The sequence below is a fragment of the Chlorocebus sabaeus genome, chromosome 8 (genome assembly GCF_047675955.1).
Source record: "Chlorocebus sabaeus isolate Y175 chromosome 8, mChlSab1.0.hap1, whole genome shotgun sequence".
NCBI lineage: Eukaryota > Metazoa > Chordata > Mammalia > Primates > Cercopithecidae > Chlorocebus > Chlorocebus sabaeus.
Genome location: NC_132911.1, coordinates 98,724,766 through 98,742,933, shown reverse-complemented (window position 1 = coordinate 98,742,933; position 18,168 = coordinate 98,724,766). Strand labels below are relative to the sequence as shown.

General features: G+C 41.5%; 1 protein-coding gene across 7 annotated transcripts in view; it reads right to left on the bottom strand.

The window, feature by feature from the left end:
* NDUFAF6 (NADH:ubiquinone oxidoreductase complex assembly factor 6) overlaps nucleotides 1-18,168 on the bottom strand; it is a 229,585-nt gene that overhangs the window by 129,721 nt on the left and 81,696 nt on the right. For 5 of the 7 annotated variants that reach the window (XM_073018223.1, XM_073018218.1, XM_073018221.1 and 2 more), the window contains 2 exons: nucleotides 16,876-16,994; nucleotides 3,848-4,138 (listed from right to left, as the gene is read on the bottom strand). The gene's annotated coding sequence lies outside the window, so the exon portion shown is untranslated. Of the gene's footprint in view, nucleotides 1-3,847; nucleotides 4,139-16,875; nucleotides 17,103-18,168 lie in introns of those variants that run through there. The other 2 variants (XM_073018219.1, XM_038000269.2) reach the window with 2 other exon arrangements.

Below are 18,168 nucleotides of genomic sequence, written 5' to 3'. Positions count from 1 at the left end.
ATAATAGGTAACCCTGTGATTCCTTTTAATAAGACAGCTAATTGAGAGCCAGCTATTCCTACATGTTGGAACAAGAATGGCTGTGGAGATCTTCAGACTTTTTAAAACCCAGTAAAATGTCCTCTATTAAAGTCACTGAAATGATACTGAGTCAAAAATATGTTCATGGCTACTTTAGGGACATCATCGTGATGTTCTAAGCATATCTGCTAGTGGAAGAAAAAATCATTTTTCCTTTTTACATTAAATACTCAAAGTCTGTCTCTTATATTCTCTCTGTGTGTGTGTGTGTGTGTGTGTGTGTGTGTCTTTATTCTTGCTTAAGTGCCTGCTGAAATCATGGCAGGGTGAGGTTGGCCCCAGGCCATTGCCTGCACCGTGGCTTCACAAGCCAGCCGGAAAACACAGGTTGCTCTCCCCATTCTACCGCATCTGTCACATTCCTCTCCACAGAATGAAGGATAAACTCCAAACACGAGGACCCTGAGATGGGACCTTTCCATTTCATATTTTCTGAACATAAGTTCTTTTCCAAAATCACCTCTTTCCTTGACTTATGGTGGCAAGTGACATAACCCTTTGTAGTAGTCAGCTCAGGCTGCCATAACAAAACACCAGCTACTGGGGCTTAAACAACAGAAATTTATTTTCTCACAGTTCTGGAGGCTGGAGGTCCAAGATCAAGGTGCTGGTTTCTCCTGAGGCCTCTCTCCTTGGCTTTCGGGGAACCATCTTCTCCCTGCATCTTCACGTGTTCTTCCTTCTGTACCTGTTGGTGTCCTACTCTCTTCTTAGAATGACGCAGCCATGTTAGATGAGGGCCCACCCTAATGATGTCATTTTAGCTTACTTACCTCTATGAAGACCCTATCTCCAAATCCAGCCACATCATGAGGTACTGGTGGTTAAGACTTCGACTTATGAATTGGGGGGCGGTGGTGGGGGCACAATTCAACCCAAACAGCCTTTCTACTTTCTCTGCACGGTGAGCAGACATTGTATTTACCAGCCCAGGTCACTGGAACCCAGGCTCCATCACTGCAAGATCAACTATCCAATTATCTAATTCTATTTAGATAAGAGGCAATAATGATTATCCCCTAGGTAACAAAGAGAAATGAAGAATTCTCATTCAGATGTCCCATTTTAATACTTATGTGTCAGTTAAATACATGAAAATGTAGTTATAGACAACCCAACAGCAATAAGAGACTCAGGTATAAGTTATGGAGGGCGTGATTAATTTTGAGGGTATAAGGAAAGTATCTTAGAGAAGATGTGTGATTCTTGACCTGGTTCCTGGGCATAGAAGGGGCAGAAGGAGAGAGGGCATTTCCGGAAAAAGAGAGTAGCATTTAATTCATTGTACTAAGCTGGTTGTTGTGTCTGTCAGGAGACCCTGGAGGCTTGGGATTGCTATATTGAATCCACAGTGCCTGACCCAGGGTGAGATTAACTTAACGTGATACATTAATGTCATGCACTATTTTGACTATCTAGGAAGAAACAGCTTAAAGGGAATAAGTGGCCGGGTGCAGTGGCTCACGCCTGTAATCCAGCACTTTGGGAGGCCGAGGTGGATGGATCACCAGAGGTCAGGAGTTTGAGACCAACCTGACCAATATGGTGAAACGCTGTCTCTACTAAAAGTACAAAAATTATCTGGGCATGGTGGCATGCACCTGTAGTCCCAGCTACTTGGGAGGCTGAGACAGGAGAATTGCTTGAACCCAGGAGGTAGAGGTTGCAGTGAGCACTCCAACCTGGGCGACAGAGCGAGACTCCGTCTCAAAAAAAGGGAGTAAGCAATGTAGCCTGGAACACTGAGGGAAGTCAGGGGTCAGGGCCAGCCAAATTTGACAGTAGACTTGATAACTGAAACTGGAATGGTGGATGAGTTATTGAAGGCAAGGATATACTGAGCAAGTCACTGCCCTGTTTAAAACCCTGAATTGGTTTCTCAGTGCTTTTAGAATAAAGTTGGCCATTTTTTTTCAAGTTTTATTTTATTTTTAAAGATGGGGGCTCAAATTTCTGGCCTCAAGCAATCCTCCTGCCTCAGCCTCTCAAGTAGCTGGGATTACAGGTGCAAGTCACCATGCCTGGCTCAAATTTTATTTTTAATTGTGGTTACATACACTTAACACTAACCATTTTAAAGTGTGTAATTCAGGAATGTTAAGTATATGCATGTTATTGTGCAAGAGATCTTTAGAATTTTTTCATTTTGCAAAATAAAACTCTATGCCCATTAAACACTAATTGCCCCTCCTTCCTCCCAGCCCTTAGCAACTACCTTTCTACTTTCTGTTTCTATCATTTTAACTCCTTTAGATACCTCATACGAGTGGAGCCACAGTATTTGTACTTTTATTAATTTTTATCAGTTAGCACAATATTCTTGAGGTTCATCTGTTTTGTAGCATGTGACAGGTTCTCCTTTTTAAGGCTGCATAATATTCCACTGTATGTATAGCTCACATTTTGTTTATCCATTCACCTGTCAATGGACAATTGGATTGTTTCCACCTCTTGGCTATTATGAATAATGCTGCAATGAACATGGATCTCTTTGAGATCCTGCTTTGAATCCTTTTGGATATATACCCGGAAGTGGAATTGTACTACTTTTTAACTTTTTTGAGGAAGCTTCATGCTGGTTTCCATAGCGGCTGCATCATTTTACACAGAATAAGGGTCTATAGTGTTTTTTTGTCTTGTCTTGTTTGGTTTGTTTGGTTTGGTTTTTTGAGACAGGGGCTCCACCCAGGCTGGGGTGCAGTGGCATCATGATAGCCCACTGTAACTTCAATTTCCTGAGCTCAAGTGATCCTCCTGCCTTGGCCTCCCTAGTAGTTAGGACTACAGGTACATGCCATCATGCCTAGCTAATCTGTTAATTTTTGTAGAGACAGAGTCTCACTGTGTTGTCCAGGCTGCTCTTGAACTCCTGACCTCAAGCAATCATTCCACCTTGGCTTCCAAAGTGCTGGAATTACAGGCATGAGCCACTGAAGTCTATCTTTTTTTTTTTTTTTTCAAGATGGAGTTGCACTCTTGACGTAATCTCAGCTCACTGCAACTTCTGCCTCCCAGGTTGAAGCGATTCTCCTGCCTCAGCCTCCCTAGTAGCTGGGATTACAGGCGCCAGCCACCATGCCCAGCTAATTTTTGTATTTTTAGAAGAGATGGGGTTTCACCGTGTTGGCCAGGTTGGTCTCAAACTCCTGACCTCAGGTGATCCGCTCACCTCAGCCTCCCAAAGTGCTGGGGTTACAGGTGTGAGCCACCACGCCCAGGCCATCATTTTTAACATGGCTTTCAAGGACCTGAATGACTGGAAGCTCCCAGAGGCCAGTAGACCCACACATTGGTCATTTCTAACCATGAACCACTGGCTCAAGAAAACCACACAGCCAAGCCCAACATAAATGGGGCAGGGAAACATATTCTTCCCATGGAGCACAGGGCAGGGGAAAGAGTGAGTATTTGAATAGAATCTGACCTATACTTTCTCCTCCTACCCTTTACTCTCCCAAATTTGCCTCATTACTCCTACTCATCATAAACATCTCAACTTAAACATCGCTTTCCCAGAAGACCTTCTCCCCTTCCCACATGAATTTGGCTCCCACTATTTGCCTCAACATGTATTTTTGCTTTTATGAAACTTAATGTGTTGATAGTTATTTATATAATTTCTCTATCTCCTCCAATATCAATGACTGTTGTATGTAAAAATAGTGATTTATAACAATAATCATGTTTTAGTGGCTAAAAACAACTACTGTGTATTCTTTCTCGTTATTTTTGTGGGCTGGATGGGCACTTCTTCAGCTTGTCTTACCTGGGCTTACTCATGTAATTGCAGTCAGATGATGGCAAGAACAGCTGGATGGTCCAAGCTGGCCTCACTCAAATGATTGGCAGTCAGTGCTGATTGATGGCTGGGATGCATTAGCTCTCCTTCTCCATGCCCACTTATCCTCCAGGAGGTTATAGCAACATCCATCCCTACATGGTGGTCTCAGGGCAGTGTTTCAAGAAAGCATAAGTAGAAACTGTAAGTCTAGACTTGAAAGTTGTTCAACATCACTTCTGCCACATTCTATTGGTCACATCAAGTCACAAGGCCAACCTAGCTTAGGAAGTGAAGAAACAGATTAAACCCCTTACTGGGAAAGACAGCAAAATCATACTGTAAAGGGCATGCTTAAGGAATGGGCGGAATTGTTCCTCCCAACACATATGTTGAAGTCCTAACTTTTGGTGCCTCCGGATGTGACTGTATTTGGAGATAGGGTCTTTGAAGAGGTAAATAGGTTCAAAATGAGCCTGTTAGAGTGGGCATAATCCAACATGACTGGTATCCTTATAAGAAGAGGAGATGAGGCCGGGCACGGTGGCTCACGCCTGTAATCCCAGCACTTTGGGAGGCCGAGGTGGGCGGATCACAAGGTCAGGAGATCGAGACCATGGTGAAACCCCGTCTCTACTAAAAATAGAAAAAATTAGCCGGGCGCAGTGGCGGGCGCCTGTAGTCCCAGCTACTCGGGAGGCTGAGGCAGGAGAATGGTGTGAACCCGGGAGGCGGAGCTTGCAGTGAGCCGAGATTGCGCCACTGCACTCCAGCCTGGGCGACAGAGCGAGACTCCGTCTCAAAAAAAAAAAAAAAAAAAAAAAAGGAGAGGAGATGAGGTTGCTGACAGGTACAGAGGGAAGATGATGTGAAGACAAAGGAGAGGATGGCCGTCTCTAATCCTCAGAAAAGAGGCTCCAGAAGAAACCAGCCCTTCAAACACCTTGATCTTGGACTTCTAACCTCCAGGATTGTGAGCAAATAGGTTTCTGTCGTTTAAGTTATGCAGTTTGTGGTATTTTGTCACAGCAACCTTAGCAAACTAATACACTTACAGAGGCAGGAGGAATTATCTCAAACGCCTTTGCAAACAATCCGCCACACCCCTAAGACCTTAAACTCCTTGTGGTTTGGGGTTCTGTTTTTCTTGTACATCACTGGCATTCAGCAAATATTGCCCATTATTAGGCCTTTTTTTTAAGGCAAGAGAAGAAAGAGAAGCCAGAGAAGATGGTAAAGGATCACAGAATTATGAGCGAACCAAAAGAATGTTTGTGTCGTGAACACCAAAGGAAGAGAGAATCTTGGGAATAGATCTTTAGATACCTCAAGGAGGACAGAAACTGAGAAATGGCCACTGGATTTGACAATTATTAATTGACACACCAAACAATTCACAACATGGGAAAGACTGGGATTGGCTGAAGGGAAGAAGAGTGTCAACCAAGGGGCACTTTAAATTCTTACCACATTTTACCATAAGAATATAGACCTATATGTAAACTTTTTAAACATGTCTTTTTTTTTTTTTTTTTTTGAGATGGAGTCTTGCTCTGTCATCCAGGCTGGAGTGCAGTGGCACGATCTTGGCTCACTGGAACCTCCACCTCCCAGGTTCATGGGATTCTCTTGCCTCAGCTTCCCGAGTAGCTGGGACTACAGGCACACACCACCACGCCCAGCTGATTTTTGTATTTTAGTAGAGATGGGGTTTCACCATGTTGGCCTGGCTGGTCTCAAACTGCTGACCTCAGGTGATCTGCCCCCTTGGCCTCCCAAAGTGCTGGGATTACAGGTGTGAACCACTGTGCCCGGCCACATGTCATATATTTAAAGACAGTTGAAATTCTCTCTGGGCCCACCTATCCTACCTTCTGTAAGTGCCCACTTCTAATAGTTTACTGTACACCCTCATACATTGCTGGGTAGTACAAAATGGTACAACCCCTTTGGAGGGCAATTTGGCAAAAGCCATCAAATTACAACTGTAATAAATTTTATGTTAATAAAGTTGTTTTTAAAAACTTCAAATGTATAAACTCTTTAGTTATACTCACATACATGCAAAATGACACTATGTATAAGAATATTCACTGCAGCTTTATTTGTTATAGGAAATGTTTGGAAATAATCCGAATGTCTTCCAATAAAGAATGGTTAAATAAACTGTGCTACAGCCACACAATGAAATCTCGTGCTGCTTTTAAAAAAAAAAAAAAAAGGAAAATTAAAAAAAAAAAGAATGAGGAAGCTCTCCTTGTACTGATATGGAAAGATTTCCAAGATAGATTAAGAGAAAAAAACAAGGCACAGAGCAGTTATATGCTCCGTTTATGTAAGCAAGAAGGTAAAAGAAGGAAATATATTTAATTTGCTTATATTTCCGTAAAGAATCTCTGGAATGATAAGAAACAAATAAAATTGATTATCTAGAGAAAAGGGAGTAGATAGGGACAGGTATGGGATTATTCTAGATTATGTTCTCATTTACATACATAAGCTGATTAGATTCATATAGCAAATCTGAGGCTATTATTATTATCCCCGTTTTACAGATGAAAATTAGAAACCGCTAATTTTCACTGCCCCAGTTTACCAATTTAGACAGCTGGTACACATGGAGTCTGATTCTAGCCTACCTCTGCCTGACTAGAGTTCATGCTGCAGCATCACTCGAACTGTGGCCTGAGCAAACACAAGCCCCTGGTCTTCAGATTTATGATCTAAAGTAAATAACATCACAGGCAGAATAATGAAAAGTCATAGCCAAACATATTTTAAGGTGTTTATCAAATCAGGGAGCTGGAGATTGGAAGATATTTTTTATTAAGGGAGCTGCTTTTACTAGTGGTTTGTGTCTGTTTCTTTCTTGGTTTCCTGGCTTTTCAGATGTCTGTTTTGGAAGAAATCAGTGGAGGAGGGGAGGGAAAGATGATCTACTTTGTGTGTATATACAGTTCCCTTAGACAAGTCATTTTTTATAGAGGTTTTTGAAGTTTACAGTATACTGCTGTTTAGCTCCAGGACATGATGTCCAAGTAAGTGACTGGAAGTAGAGGGAGGAAAATAAAAGGTTAAGAAAAGTCCCTTCACAAATAAGCCTTCTGCTGTCACTGCTGTCAGGTCTCCTGCATAGGAACGGCTTATTGTCTGAGCATAAATGGGGAAACCTGGAGTTATCTATCTGTGAGGAAGCTTTGGCACCCAGTTAAATTTCACTCTTTCAAACTTCCCTTGTGTGTCCTAGAGCTTTTCTTTACCAGTTGTCATAAGGAAGTCTCATTTGTCAAGCTGACCAACTGTCCATTTTTTCCCTGTCATGAGGAAATCCTTTCTTAAGACAGATTTATTTTCTAAATGGAAATTTCCAGGCCTTGAATGCAGTAGCGGTTGCTCTGGGCAGTCCAGGTCCTAAAGTTCAGTTTTTCAACCATGTTTCCATGGCTGTTACTCACACACAAGACATGAGTGGTCCTTCAGAGGGGTTCCAGTTAGAGTTTTTGGGTGACAAGGATTTATTTTTATTTTTTATTTTTGGAAAGGTTTAATGAAAAGAGAGCAGGGAACTCAAGAACCCATCAGAGGAAGTGGAGTGTTCTCCCCTAGAATTACTCTCCTTTTGATTTCAGCTTTTCAGATGTAAATGGCACTCGTTTGCCATGATGTCAATTTGGTCCCAAACCCACAAGTCTTTTCCCAAATGGCAAAAATAGAGAAATAGAGAATGGTTGATTCTCTCCAAGGCTGGTGATTGCTGTCTCACCACAGTGACCTACAATGACAGGACCACACAAAATTGTTGCCCTAATCCAAACCACCCTATGAATGTGTTGTACTTGTCTTTCAGCAAAGTAGACCTCTCAGCTTGCTCCACAGTCACTCAGGACTCCCGGCATGACTAGACCAAGTCATCATTTTGTTCTGCAGGCCAACCCTCTCCTTGACTCATAACAACTAATAGAAGAGTGAATCTTAGCCACAACACTGATGAAGTTTTTTACGTTAAAACTTTTGGCCAGGCGTGGTGGCTCACACATGTAATCCCAGCATTCTGAGAAGCCAAGGCAGGCAGATTGCATGAGCCCAGCAGTTCAAGACCACCCTGGGCAACACAGTGAGAGCCTATCTCTACAAAATAATAAAATAACAAATTATTTGGGAGATGGTGCGCACCTGTAGTCCCAGCTACTCAGGAGGCTGATGTGGGAGGATCGCTTGAGTACAGGAGGTTGAGGCTGCAGTGAGCCATGATCATGCTACTGCACTCCAGCTTGGGTAACAGAGAGAGACCATTGTGATGTGCAACACGTGAAAGAGAATTATCACTCTCTTAGCAAAGGAATAGGTAAAATCCCCAAAAGCCCAAGCCACTGTCAACATTAAAATAAGAATCTGAATTTATTGGCTGGTAAAAGTTTATTGACTGAGTGAAAGTGCCTCATCATTTTCAGTCAGACCCCTCGTTCATTAGTTTGACCATTGATTCATTATTCGCTCATTCACATTTACTGAGTCAGGCATTGTACTAGGCACTGGGATTATAAAAGAGAACAAGATAAAAATAATCCCTGAACTCAAGGATCTTACAAGCCAGCCATTTGTTCCCTCCCCTCAACACTCTCACCAACTTTAAACTGCTCCTCCTCCCTGATCTTCATCCACAGAGCTGTAAGCAGAAGTACAATTCTGGTCTATAGAAATGCTAACTGTCACTGGAAAAATTCCTTCAGTATATCAGCCTCGAATTTAAGGAATAATTAAGTCTAAAAATAACATTCATTGTATAGTTTTCAAGTGGTTTTCTTATTTGTAAAAACAATTCATTTGAGCCTCACAACATATCTGGGCTGGGTAGAAATCACTGTTTCATTTTTTTCTCTTTTTTTTTGAAAAACTTTATCGAGATATAATTCACATATCATACAATTCACTCATTTAAAATGTACAATTAAATGGTTTTCAGTATATGCAGAGTTTTAAATACAACCATCAGCAAAATCAATTTTGGAACATTTCATCAACCCAGAAAGAAACATGTACCCATTAGCTAACCTACTTTATGTCCTTAGATTTAGCTATTCTGTACATTTCACGTAAGTGAAATAATGAAATGCATGGTCTTTGTGTCTGGCTTCTTTCACTTAGCATCATATGTTTAAGGCACAGCCACGTTGTAGCACATGTCCATACTTCATTCCTTCTTATGGCTGAACAATATTCCCTTCTGTGGATATATCATATTTTGTTTATCCATTCATCAGTAGATGGTGTATTTAATTTTATAAGTGAAGAAACTAAAGTAATTAAGTGCTTGGGTTGGGACCATTCAAAGCCAGGTCCCCTGGCTCCCAATCAGGGCTCATTCTATTAAATCTACTAGGTCCCATAATTTTAAAGTGCAAGTTCATTCCCACTGTCAAAATACATTTGCCTACAACATTTTTAAATAGCGAATGAAACTAAGAAATGCAAATGCAGTGCAGACTAAGCTGCTTTCTTGGTTTGCTGTTGTTATTTGAGAATTTTTCCCACTTTTGAGGGAAAAAAAAGAATTTCAAGAGAGAAAAATAATTCAATTAAAAATGGTTCTTTGTAAGACACAGCCCTCACTGTTGCCCCTGCTCGTTTATCTAATTCTATTTTTCTTTTCTCTGTTGTTCTGTGTATACAAGTCATGAGTCACCAGAATGGGCCTGTGGGAGCTGAGACAGAAAAAGGGAAAATAAGTTCTTGATTAAAAAGTAGCACATCAGAGGTCAACAACCATCACAGTTCAACTTCAGTTGCCAAAGTTGTCTCCAGGGATATTCCAAATTTAGAAATCCAATAAAGACAGACATGGGGCTGATAAGCACTGAATGCTGGATAGCTGTTACCTCTGGGTGACAAAGCAATGCATTCAGAGAAGGACACACATGGGGTTTAATGGTATCAGTAAAGTTTTATTTCTGAGGCTGAGTGGTGGATACACCAATGTTAGCAACAACCACACAGTTCAGCTTCAGTTGCCGAAGCATAGGCTCCAAAACCCACAGGCCATATGAAAATGCTGTGAAGTTCATCCTGATTCCTCTCCTCCATCTAATAGCTTTATACACACTTAGATGAGACCTTTGAGAGGTAGGGGAGAACCCTAGTGGAGGCTACTATAGTAAGGATAATAAAGTTGAATAAATTAACTTAGAAGCATTGGAATTAACCACCAGCCTAGTAAGAGAGGCTAAGAGGAGGAGGCTGATATAAACAAGAAAACATTGTTAGAACTTACTATGCAAAATGTTACCTTGAGGTCCCAATCTGATTAGTTTTTTGCAATTCATCTCTCACTTCCTCTTTTTGTCTCCAGCTTTCCTCTCTTCATAGAAGCGGGTGGGGCTTCTTATTCCAGGACCCCAGTTCCCCTAAGCAGCCTAAAACTGGGCAGATCTATTAGCCAGGACTGTCTCTGTCAATAAAGGCTGCTCTTCCAATGCATTTTTCAGTGTGCTAAGATGTAATTCTAAACATACTCTGATTCCCATACATGTTAGCTCCTATTCTAACGTAATGCTCTGTTGTGGCTGGGAACATATTGAGTCCCACAAATGAGTACTTGTGGACAACGGACCTCTTTGGGGGAGGGAGCCCCAAGGGAGAGGAGGGAAGAGTGTTTATTCCATTAATGTGTATGTGTGTGTCCCCACCATAATTTCTGAAGGGACTGGAAGCAAGACCTCAAGGCAGCTAATAAAGTATTGGGGAGAACTACACCTCTGCTTTCGAGGGGGTTGGGTGACCAATGGCATCTGTAAGGGTGGATGAACCAAGTCAATAAAAGTTCTAAAATAATACACATGCTGTGTTATGGCTGCATTGGCTTAACAATTTTAAACCATATGTCTCTGGGGATATTCTAAATTTAGAAAACCCATAAAGAAAGACATGGGAATGATAAACACTGAATCCTGTATAGTTTGTACTTCTGGGGGACAAAGGAATGTGTTCAGGGAAGGACACACATGGGGAATCAAGTATATCAGTGAAGTTTGATTTCTGAAGCTGAGCGGTGGATACACCAATGTTAGCATCATCATAATGGTGTTGTTTTTAAAAAAAAATCCCAGTTTTACTGACTACTAAACATTGATAGGTATAGTCCACATACACAAGAGCTCCTGTAGATGCTCAATTTTTAAATATATATAGTGGCCAAATATGCATAATATAAAATTTACCATTTAACCACACTGGTGTTTTCTTAGTCCTAAGTTGCTCTCATGTGACAGGTAATAGGGGAATAGACTCATCATATCACAGAAACCAAATTAGCTCATATGCTATTTTTCCAGTATGTTTTGAAGTGACTAGAAAGAGCTTTCTCACAAAGAGAAAGCCTTCCTCATCTTTGAGGACCCTAAGGAAAAAGCAGAAAACCGAAAACCCATGGAACTGCATTCTTTTATTAGACTTAGTGGTTTCAAGAACCTCTCAATTTTTCACTATATTAAGCTATTTAAGGAAATTGAGAGTTCAGATGAAAAATTTTGAAGTCATGTCTCTTTATGTTTAAAATGATTTCAGAAAGCTACCTCTAGATTGTATTTTTAATTTTGGTGACAATTGTCTCTCCAGGAAGCAAATGTCCTCAAGGACCTTCATGTCTCAGGAGGAAACAGGCGTACCCGGATATAGAGCTGCAAAGGAAGGCCTGGCTGTGTGGTTAGCTGCAAACACCAATAGAGAACAAACTGTGTCAAGATATTTATTAGGACAGTTGTTTTTATCAGGGCTCTACTTACAAACTTCTTAATGTTTTGAGTGGTCTACCCTTAACCCTATTTTTTCCACAAAGCTTGTGATGCATGATTTTGCCGAACATGAGATTTTTTAAAAATAGAAAATTGTGTCGGGCGAGGTGGCTCACACCTATAATCCCAGCACTTTGGGAGGCTGAGGCAGGCAGTTCACGAGGTCAGGAGATTGAGACCATCCTGCTTAACACGGTGAAACCCCATCTCTACTAAAAATACAAAAAATTAGCCGGGCATGGTGGCACACGTCTGTAGTCCCAGCTACTCGGGAGGCTGAGGCAGGAGAATCACTCGAAACCTGGGAGGCAGAGGTTGCAGTGAGCCAAGATTGCACCACTGCATGCACTCCAGCCTGGAGTGACAGAGTGAGACTCCATCTCAAAAAAGAAAAAAAGAAAATTGTACAAAATTGTATAAAAATGTATTGTTGCAGGGTGCGGTGGCTCACACCTGTAATCCCAGCACTTTGGGAGTCCAAGGCAGGCAGATCACAAGGTCAGGCGTTTGAGACCAGCCTGGCCAACATGGTGAAACCCCGTCTCTACTAAAAATACAAAAATTAGCTAGGCATGGTGGCACATGCCTGTAATCCCAGCTACTTGGGAGGCTGAGGCAGGAAAATTGCTCGAACCTGGGAGGCGGAGGTTGCAGTGAGCTGAGATCACACCACTGACTGCACTCCAGCCTGGGCGAAAGAATGAGATTCTGTCTCAGGAAAAAAAAAAAAAAAAATATATATATATATATATATATATGTAATTATTATTTTTCTTTTCTACTTTCTGGGCTGATATTAACCCAGGGGTTATGCAAATCAAAATGGCCTAAATAATCAGGAAAATGCATCATTTTATACAATCTGATGTTCCAAACAAAGAGTCGCATAAGTAGAGTGGCATAATGACGTCATCAAGCACTAAATATTTTATATTATTTCCTCTGTTAGCCTCAGCACCTTGGCTTTCATCAGCAGCTTGTCCTCATGGTTACAGGTTGGCTGCCATAGCTCCAGTGCTCACACCATCACACAGCTATGTTCAGAGGCAAAAAGAAGTTTTTGCTATAGTGTCTTTTTTTGATTAGGTAGGAAACTATTTCTAGAACTCCCCTTCAGATTTCCCTTCAGGTCCTTTTGGCCAGACTTGGATTACATGTCCATCCCCTAGCTGCAAAGGAGGCTGGTAAATGAGAATCTAGCATTTCCAGCCTTTAGAGAGGAAGGCAGCTCTACCACTAAGGAACACACATTGGGAATGGCTCTTAGGTTGGAAATCAGCACTGCCACCTGAGGCAGGAGGTAACCAGACAGGTCTGTTTGCCAGCAGAACCTATGCCTTTAACCTTTGCTCCATGATGTCACCTTTAAGATTCATCCAGCTCTTAAATTACCCTTCCATCACAAACACTATTATGTAACCACACCCCCAAACTCTACACCTTCTCTCCCATCTGTGTACATGAAGTTCCCTCAACCTGAAATTCTGCCCCTTCCACATCTGCTTTAGACATAAAGTCTACTCTTAATAGATGCCACTCAAACACCACTTTCCCAATAAAGTCTTCCAAATAACTGTGGCTAAGCTTTACAACTCCTTTCTGGTCTCCTGTAGCACAAGGGAACGCCCTGTGGACTCCACAAGTTTGGTGATTGAATTGGACTGTTTTGCTCTCTGAGTTTCAGAAGGAAATGTAATAAAAAACAGATTTCTCTTCACATAATAGAGTATTGGGGGGGATTTGAGTAAAGTGATATTATACAAAAGAGCTACCAAAGTAGTTAACATTATTGGTTTTTTGTTTTATGCTATTTGTAAGCTCTTGCACAAATCATTTAGGTAATCTACTTAAAAATAATTAATTTCATTTCCCAAATTATTTGAATGACTATTTTAACTCTCTGTTTTTTCAGCTGTTAAGAACTGGTCTCTATGAATTTTTAAACTGCTTCTCAAAATTAGCAAAATTATAATAATTGTTGAACCTAGGTGATGGATACACAGGGATTCAACACATTGCTCTACTTTTGTGTATGGTCAATACAATTTAAAACTATTTTGGATAGGACCTCTGGTTTCTGCTTCTGCACGTAAGGAGTTTGGAAGTTGCCATTCTATCTTAATAGCAACTACAAAGCAGGACAGGCTGAAAAATTAACAACTCTTCCATCTGTAAGAAAGGTGAGGACACAGGAAAAACTGCTGCCCCCAAGATTGGAGAGACAGGCAAATACAGCTCACTGGAGCAGAGGCTCAAGAGTGGAAACCTCCACAGAAACTAGGTCCCTGCCCTAGGGACCCTGATTTGCTATCTTTGAGGTGGACCCTAGAATCTGTGCTTTAATAAGTGCCCCTTGGTGACTCTTCAGTACAGGCACATTTAGGAAACCAGGTGAGTGATTAAGACGTGGACCCTGGACACTTTCTGGATGCAGCCCACCTCAGTTTGAATCTTGGCTCTACCACTCATAATGGTATGATCTTAGAAAAGTTACTTAATATCCATAAGCCTCAATTTTCTCATTTGTAAAATGGTAACAACTATAGCTATTTCATAGTATTGTTGTGAGGTTTAAATGAGATCATGAAAATGAAATAATACCAGTACAAGATTTGGGGGACTTGATTTAAGAAAAATCGGCTGGATGTGGTGGCTCATGCCTGTAAATCCTAGCACTTTGGAAGGCCGAGGTGGGTGGATCACTTGAGGTCAGGAGTTGTGAGACCAGCCTGGCCAACACGGTGAAAACCTGTCTCTACTAAAAATACAAAAATTAGCCAGGCAGTGGTAGCATGCACCTGTAATCCCAGCTACTCAGGAGGCTGAGGCAGGAGAATCGCTTGAGCCTGGAAGGTGGAGATTGCGGTGAGCCAAGATCGTGCCTCTGCACTACAGTCTGGGTGACAAAGTGAGATCCCCTGTCTTAAAAAAGAAAAAAAAAGAATAGCAAAGATATCTTGAATTTACAATTTTTATGAAACCAAAGGACTATGTGAACACATTGTTAGGGCCCAGGAAACTTTATTAACTTCATGGAAAATCTGCCTCTGAGTAGTTATTATTTTATTTTGCCTAGACTTCATGTATGTCATTCCTTTTAGTTTTTGCAATGACCACATGCAAAAAGTGTTATTTTTACCACTTTATAGTAGAAGAATCAAAATAGAGGCTTACGGAGATGGTGGTCTGCCCAAGACTACACCAAAAACAGTAGCTGTACAAACCCAGGACTACCATGTTCCAGGGCTCACCCGTACTGTCTGGACCACATAACGAACATGCACACTCTGTCTTTATTAGTCCTCCTTTTAGGTGAATGACCTTGTTGAAGTTAAAGAGCGATACAGAGTCTCAACTTAGTTGGCTCTTCCATATTACAGTGGGTCACCATGGAGCTGGAACTGTTCTCAGTTTTGAAGCCAAAATCTCAAGGTTTCTATTACATGCATGCTCTAGCAACTAATTGGTTAAACAAACTTGCGAAAGGCTGACTGAACAAATGTAATGCCAGTGTGTTCACGCATAATGGGAGGGTGCCTGCCTGATAATCAGTGCAGTCAAAGGGCTAAACCACAGATCAGAAGACAGCTTGGTAAACCTGGAATCAGAAATAGGAGTTGGGTTTCATGATGAGATAGTTTCATCAAACTAGGCTAATCAAATGAATGGCTGTTTCTTCAGGGGAGATACACAGTCATGCATCACTTAAAGAAGAGGACATGTTTTGAGAAATGCATCATTAAGTGATTTTGTCATTGTTCAAATATCAAAGAGTATACCTACACAAACCTAGATGGCTTAGCCTACTACACACCTAACCTATATGGTAGAGGCTATTGCTTCTAGGCTACAAACCTGCACAGCATGTTACTGTACTCAATACTGTAGGCAATTGTGACACAATAGTATTTGTGTATCTAAACACATCTAAGCATAGAAAAGATGTATAATTTTTTTTTTTTTTTTTTGAGACGGAGTCTCACTCTGTCGCCCAGGCTGGAGTGCAGTGGTGCAATCTCAGCCCACTGCAAGCTCTGCTTCCTGGGTTCACGCCATTCTCCTGCCTCAGTCTCCTGAGTAGCTGGGACTACAGGCACCTGCCACCACGTCTGGCTAATTTTTTGTATTTTTAGTAGAGACGGGTTTCACCATGTTAGCCAGGATGGTCTCTATCTCTTGACCTCGTGATCTGCCCTCCTTGGCCTCCCAAAGTGCTGGGATTGATTACAGGCGTGAGCCACTGCGCTTGGCCAATTTTTTTTTTTTTTTTTTTTGAGACAGGGTCTCACTCTGTCACTTAGATTAGAGTGCAGTGGCACAATGACAACTCACTGCAGCTTTGACCTCCTGGGCTCAAGTGCCCATCATTGACCAAAATGTCATTATGCAGTGCATAAGCGTACATCTGCCAATCAAATAGTGGTTGAGGTCAGGAATCAGAATATCAGCTCTTTCAAGGAAGCATTGGTCAAAAGGCAACAAATTCTCTCTCTCTGTTCTCCTTTTTAAAGCAAATCTCCATAAGCATAGTTTGTACTGTTTTGGTTATCAGTGTCTAAAAACATAATTTTACCTGTTTTAGGAAATGTATTGGCTCACATAACTAAAAAAAATCTAAGGGCAGCTCATGGCCAAATTGGGGCCCAAATGATGTGTTCCCTTCCATGTGTTGCTTAATTCTCAGGCTTCACATGGAAGTAAGATGGCTATAGCTGCTGCAGTCATCAAGTTTCAAGTTCAAGTACATTAAGGTTCAAGTACAACATATGTCTTAATCCTTTTCCTGTTGCTATAACAATATACCTGAGACTGGGTAATTTATAAAGGAAAGAGGTTTATTAGGCTCACAGTTCTAGAGACTGGGACGTTCAAGATCAGGCAGTTGCATCTGGTGAGGGCCTCCTGCTGCATTGCAGTGTGTCAGAAAAGTAGAAGGGCAAGCAAAAGAGACCAAATGCAAGAGGCAGTCTTGCTTTATAACAACCCACTCTCATGGGAACTAATCCAGAACTGAGAGAACAAGAACTCACTGCAAGAGTAAGGCATTCATCCCTCTTAACAATCTAATCACCTCTTAAAGGCACCATCTCCCAATACTGCCACCCTGGAGTCCAAGCCTCACTGTGAGTTTGGTGTGGATAAACCATATTAAAACCATGGCAATACTGGGGTGGGGGAAAGAGCCTCTTGCAGTGGCACTAATTTAACTGACTTCAATTACTTGCTCACCTTTGAACCGATCATGAGGAATGTGAAATGCTGATTGGCAGAGACCTGGGTCATGTGCCGTTCCTCTTGAGCAGAGGGTGGAGCTCCAGACACTTCATGGGTTGTTGAAAGGTGGCTGCCTAAACAAATACAAGGTAGGCTTGATGGAGAAAAGGGGGAATGGAGGTAAACAACTGTGTACTAAACTAAGGTTTCATGTCTTATTTATTAACGTACAGTTGACAGGCCGAGCATGGTGGGTCACACCTGCAATCCCAGCACTTCACGAGGCCAAGGCAAGCAGATCACCTCAGGTCAGGAATTCAAGACCAGTCTGGACAACATAGTGAAACCCCCTCTCTACTAAAAAAAAAAAAAAAAAAAAAAATAGCCGGTTGCGGTGACAGGCACCTGTAATCCCAGCTATTCAGGACGCTAAGGCAGGAGAATCACCTGGACCCAGGAAGTGGAGGTTGCAGTGAGCCAAGATCACACCACTGCACTCCAGTCTGGTTCGTCTCAAAAAAAAAAAAAAAAAAAAAAAACCACAGTTGACAGTGTTATTTGTGTCCTAACAATAACCACATTCCCGTCACACCTTTCTTGGGATACACCCCAGTAGCTCCTTTGAGCCTGGGTGTCTCCCACAAACTGTTTCTTATGATATGTAACTTCTGCAGTTGACTAAACTCATTCAACATAAGTGGTTCGATTTACCACCCATTATAAAAGGAGAATGTACTTTTTAAAATATATATATACATATAATAAAAATGCATAAAAAACAAAAGACTTTCCCACACATAAGTAAGCATTTATCTCATCACGTAAGCATAAGCACTATTTCTTTTTTGTTTTTTTTTTGCTTTGAGACAGAGTCTCACTCTGTAAACCAGGCTGCAGTGCAATGGCCTGATCTCAGCTCACTGTAACCTCCGCCTGCCCGGTTCAAGTGATTCTCCTACCTCAGCCTCCTGAGTAGTTGGGATTACAGGTGTGCACCACCACACCAAGCTAATTTTTTAATTTTTAGTAGAGATGAGGTTTTTGCCATGTTGGCCAAGCTGGTCTCGAACTATTGGCCTCAAGCAATCCACCTGCCTTGGCCTCCCAAAGTGCTGGGATTACAGGCGTGAGCCATGGTGCCCAGCCCATTCCAGCCTGTCTTCTATGGATAAAGTTCGTTTTTTGTCATGATCCTTTTTTACATCCTGTTTTACATTGTTGTGATCCTCCTGCCTTTTCCTTTAGCATTATGTCATAAACATTTTCAAGGTTATTACATAGGCTTTATTAATATAATTTCTTTTTATA